At 38.7% G+C, this 6,004-nt stretch overlaps 1 non-coding gene across 1 annotated transcript; it reads left to right on the top strand.

The window, feature by feature from the left end:
• The first annotated feature begins 5,352 nt into the window (after positions 1-5,352).
• Positions 5,353-5,459, top strand: LOC115708463 (small nucleolar RNA R71). Its single transcript, XR_004009962.2, has one exon. It is a non-coding gene; the product is annotated as a small nucleolar RNA R71 (small nucleolar RNA).
• Positions 5,460-6,004: the final 545 nt, after the last annotated feature.

Raw genomic sequence — 6,004 nt, 5'->3', positions numbered from 1 at the left:
CTGAAATGTCCGTGAGAGACTTCTCGAAGTTTAGACCTCGCTCAGGATAAAACCAGCGAGATATTGCGAGTGCGACCTAAGTCGAACCACGTAACCATAATTCTCGTTATGCAGGGTAGATCCAACTCGCATGTGTCAGAACATGTGCGAGTGTCCCCTCTATATTTCCGCGGAAAGCATAGAGACCAACTCTCTATGATGCAATTTGGTCCCAATGATCCAATAGCCCTGACAAGCCGATATAAATTCGCATGTCCAAGTTCTACCAGCTCAAACATGCGATGTATACAAGGGGCGATTACCTAAGGGCGCAGACGTTCTAAACGTACTGATGACCCTGCGAGCTCAACAAACGGAACATGAACAGTCAACTCGCAGATGCGGAAGACCCATACGTTGATGAACTTAGTAACTGTTACACATTTATTGATGTTAACGTTGTTTGGGTTTAATTATTGCAATTCAATATGTAAATAATGGATTAACAATGAATGTGATCCTTGTGTAACCGATTGGACACCTACTTTGTATATAAAGGGGTGATCCACCATGAAAATGGCACCTACGAATCCTTTGCTACAGTGGACTAAGCAGATCACAATCTGACTGAACCACTATAATTCTTTGTCTTATTTACATTTTCCAGCCTTGTTGTTTGTTCTTGCATTCCCAGTCGAGTACTCGCCATTCTAGGTCGAATACTCGCACTTGTCACTTCCCTGAAAATTCTCTTTTATATTAATTAAATAATACATTTTGGTGTTGCGAAATTCACTCGACAACACTGTAATTTTCCCGCTTTTACTAGGTCAAAATAATCGTGTATTAAACACGTCTTTAATTGTTGTATCTGAAGATGTCTCGATAGAAGCTTGGTTCCATTGATCTCAATAGCAAGCTGGGACCATTTTTCTTTCGGGGTCGTCGATGCATGTATTGTAACGACCATGGTTCTTAAAGAGTTCTTCGAGGCTCATTTGAATGTCATCTTCTGGCTCGCCAGGATTGTGAGCCTCGCTGATGCTAACGGGATGAAGTTATATGAAGTCTTCCCATAACGAGACAGGCACCTCGCTTACTTGGTCTTGAGCCGATACGTTAGTAGCATTTAGTTTGTGTTACGAATTTTATGTTTATTACGCAAGTGTACGCAATCAAGTAGTATCTCACGCAAGTGAGGTCGAACCACAGGGAATTTGATTAAGTACTACTGAATTATACTTATGATTCTATTTGGTAAAATAATAATTTTGCAATTTGAAAGTAAACAACTCAGAAATTAAAGAGAAAATAAACGAAGATTAATCAAGATGAGAGATTAGGGAGGTGAATCCTGTTGTTAAGCTACCAATGTTAATACCTAATTGCTATCCTTATCTCAATGTGAATGACAGATTATAAATTAACCTAACTCTTTTCAGATCTGTTAGGTTCTAAATAATGTATTCTCTAATTAACTTCTTAATTAAATCAACACAAAATCAGCGTTAAGCAATAATCTATTAGTCACTAAGGCTATGTAAATACTTTCGTTTTACATCAAAACCTAGACTATCCAAATTTTAGCATTCTCAATTCTCACTTTTCAGATTTCGAATTGAGATCATTAAACATGTAAAAGGTGATCAAGCTTGCACATGGAATTAAACACAAATAAAGATAATATTCACACACAAGATGAAGGAATGGCAATTATTTATTAACTAGGCATAAACTTAAACAACAATCATCATCCTCCCTTATTGGGAAATTTAGTTCATAATAACTCTAAAAACATCCATGATTAATTCAGAAATAAAAACAAACATAAAGAATAATTTAAGGGTAAAAGAAAGAAACTAGAAGGTGATATCGCTCCGGGTCTTCAAGATAGCTTCCTCTCCACTTGCATCCACTATTAGGTCTGTTTTTGCTTGATTCTGACCTTCAGTGTCGTATTCCTTATATAGGGATGAGTAGTGTGCCTCCAATTGAGAGAAAAATCAAAATTAGGTCAAAACCACGACGTCCGTACCAAGTCGCAACTAGCCCTTAAGGTGGTCGCGACTATAGGCAAACCTCGAAAATCAAAGGTTTTGCCGAATCTCGAAGTCGCGACCAGAGTCGCGATCTGGAAAAAGGGTCGCGACCTGGCTCTCATGAAGTCGCGACTACTGTAGCTTCTGGAGCCGAATTTTCCAATTTTTTCCAGTTTATCCCAGTTTTTCGCCATTTGACTGAATTTGAACTTTAACACTCCGGGAACCTGAAATAATGAAAATCAAGCGTAAAACTGCTCCAAAAGACACCAATAGACGAGATAATGCTAACTTTAAAGACCCGAAACATAGGCTAATTATAACCTAACAAAATCCCCCAAACTAGATTCTTACTCACCCCCGAGTAAGATAAAAAAAACTAACTACGCTATCAGATAATTACTATGCTGCTGGCTCATGCTCTGTTTTCTTACTTGCATAAACTAGAATTTTGATCCTACTAACTCTAACAATTAACTTGGATGCTCCATTAATAACACTATGTACAACTGCAACAATTTACTCCAATGTGAAACATTGTTATAAAAGTTTTACTCATTCCAACAGTTCCACAATCCGATAACTCATAAGCTTGCATGCTTACCTTTCTCCACTAATGTTGACAGTATTCTTTGGAATCATTAGGTCTTTTAAAGGCTTAAGTATAATGGCTCAGATATTCAGGGATAGGCAAAAGACAATTTTTGGCTCAACATATCATAAGCTCACAAATAGAACCCACAAGCTTTTTTACCTTTCTTTTTCAATACCCCATAGTGTTCCCACATTTACCAAGATTGAGAGAAGTTATATTTATTATTTTCCAACATCACTGAAATCATATATTTTATTTACTTTTTTTTTTTGAACACATATTTTTACTTTTTCATTGTGTTTTTTTTTTCAGTGACATTGAATTACACAATTTTTTTCTCTTCTCAATCTTACAAGTTTTTCTCCCTCTCACTATTTCCTCACACTAAATGTTTCTCCTCCCCCAAACTAATCATGTAGCTTATGATATCATGGATAACATGGTGAAAAAAAAAATTTAATAGTGTGGTTACAATTTTTCGAGTCAATGGGTGAAAAACATAACGGGTTTAGGCTCAATAAGGTTAACTAGGGGTAAACATTATTATGGTAGGCTTGAAAGGCTCAAACTATCCAACAAATGCCTAAATCATATTCCAATTGAACACTACCAAGGATTTCGCCTCAAAAGAATAAACATGCAAGTTCTAAGCTATCCTGTCAATCTTACCACAAACCATAGTAAAACAATTATAACAATTTTCACAGATTGAGTAATTACAATTGTTCACAGGTTTCTAAGCATCCAAACTAATCCAAAGAGTTAACAGAATCAAGCACACAGTTATTTTACAATTTCAGATCACATCGCACTAATCAGCAGTATACAACTATCATCAAGCTTATTGCCATTCCTTGACTAAAACAAAAAACTAAAACAGAAAATTAAAATGCAGAAATTAAAGTGCAGAATTTAATATTTTTAAGTCTCTCCCCCCAAACTAAATATGACATTGTCCCCAATGTATACAGGAATATGCAGAGAAAAGAGACTTACCTGAGACCCTATCAGAAAGGGTTAGGTGGACCCTTTTCATCCAAAAGAGTCCTCGTACTAAGTGAAGAAAATTGACCACCAATAGTGTTGATTTCAGAGTTTTGCACAAGAGTAAGCTCACCTTCAGAACTACCACACATCAATCTTTTCCAACGACGCTGAATCGTTCGAAGTCGCTCTTTAGGCTTTGCTTTCTTCTTATCAGCTTTAACAAAAGAACCCTTCACCATCTCAATCTTGCAACAGGTAGGAATGTCGGTTGGGGCAAAAACATTAAAATTGACCTCTTCATCTTGCACTCTCAACTTTAACTCTCCCTTTTGAACATCTATTAATGCTCGGCCCGTGGCTAAGAATGGTCTTCCCAAAATAATGGGAATAGTTGAATCTTCCTCCATATCAAGAATTAGGAAATCAGCAGGGAAGATAAACTTACCAACCTTCACCAGTACATCTTCAATTATCCCACGAGGATGAGTCAAAGAACGATCTGCCAGTTGTAAAGTCACTGTTGTAGGCTTTGCTTTTCACAATCCTAGCCTCTTGAAGACAGACAAAGGCATTAGATTAATGCTTGCTCCTAGATCACATAGAGCTTTAGTTTCCACCGAACCCCCTATAGAGCATGGAATATTGAAACTACCCGGATCTTTAAGCTTGGGCGGTAGTTTCTTTTGCAAAATGGCGCTACACTCCTCAGTTAATGCCACTGTTTCATAGTCCTCCAATTTTCTCTTCTTAGATAATATCTCCTTCATGAACTTCACATAACGGGGCATTTTTTCCAAGGCTTCAGCAAAAGGAATGTTGATGTGTAGTCTTTTGAAGACCTCTAGGAATTTGGTGAACTGCTTGTCTAGACTTGACTTTCTGAGCCTCTGAGGATAGGGTATTTTCACATGGTGATCAATGCTAATTGGTGGAGACTGTTGTGGTTGTGTTGGGCTGTCAGTAGCCTTCTCTGATGTTGGTGTTGGGGTTGGCTTTGGTTGAGCTTCATTCTCCTTTTCTCCATCAGCTGATTGTGGCAGTTCAGGACCATCATAATTTTTACCGCTTCTCAGGGTAATTGCTTTGCAGTTTTCTTTGGGGTTTACTTCAGTTGTGCTAGGCAAATTCCCTTGAGCACGGGTTGCTACTTGAGTTGCTAGTTGGCCCATCTGAGTTTGCAGGTCTTTGATTGAAGATCTAGTTTCAGTCATGAATTGAAGCAGTAAATCTGTTTGCAAACTAGAATTTCCACCAGAGGTTTGTTGCTGATTAAACTGTTGATTCTGATTCTGGTTCTGATTTCGTTGCTGATAGAACCCACTGTTTCTTCGGTTATTACCCTGGTTGAACCCATAATTGTTGTTGTTATTCTGCGAAAAATTTCCAATGGCTTTAGCTTCATCCATTGGCAAATATTCAACATCTGCTTGACAATCTGAAAAGTGATGACTTCCTCCACATAACTCACAAACAACTTGGGCTTGTTTAGCTTGCCCTGCAATTAGCTTTCTCAATGCCTCAACCTGAGCTGTCAACTTTGTGATGGCATCAACCTCTAACACACCAGCTACCCTCTTTGATTGACTCCTTTCAGTTGGCCACTGCTGATTATTTAGAGCCATCTCCTCCAATAGATCATAAGCCTCATTAGCACTTTTTCTCATGAAGGCTCCACCAGCTGCTGCATCTATTAGAGTTCTAGTGTTTCCTACCAACCCATTGTAGAAGTTGTGGACCAGCATCCACTTCTCTATACCATGATGAGGGCATTTTCTGATCTGATCTTTAAACCTCTCCCAAGCCTCATGGAGAGATTCATTATCTTGTTGGCAGAAGTTATTGATTTCTCCTCTCAGCTTTGCAGACTTGGCTGGAGCAAAGAACTTTGACAAGAATTTCGTTGCCAGATCATTCCAGGTGGCAATAGAGTTGGGTGGCAAGGAGTTTAGCCAACTCTTGGCTCGTTCTCTGAGAGAGAATGGGAACAATCTCAGTCGAATGGCATCATCACTGACTCCATTAACTTTAAAAGTTTCACAAAGTTCCATGAAGTTAGAGAGATGCAGGTTAGGATCTTCATAAGGGAGGCCACCAAACTGAACTGAAGACTGCACCATTTGAAGTATGGCAGGTTTGATCTCAAAGTTATTTGCATCCACTGTCGGTGGCCTGATACATGACTGCACTCCCGTCAGAGTAGGGAGAATGTAATCTCTCAAGCTGCGGCCATTAGCTTGATCTTCCACGGCGCCACCATTATTACCGTTATTACCTCCATTGTTCGCAGCATTAGCATTCACATTAGCAGCCATGATTTCTGAAGTTTCAGCGATTCGAAACTCCTTCTTGCCTCTTGTTCTTTCGGTTTCTCCTACAAGTTTTCTCGATTTCAGGATCAACTGGT

Source organism: Cannabis sativa, chromosome 1 (genome assembly GCF_029168945.1).
Source record: "Cannabis sativa cultivar Pink pepper isolate KNU-18-1 chromosome 1, ASM2916894v1, whole genome shotgun sequence".
Taxonomy (NCBI): domain Eukaryota; kingdom Viridiplantae; phylum Streptophyta; class Magnoliopsida; order Rosales; family Cannabaceae; genus Cannabis; species Cannabis sativa.
The sequence above is the reverse complement of the archived record's forward strand: the minus strand, read 5'-3'. Positions and strand labels throughout refer to the sequence as shown.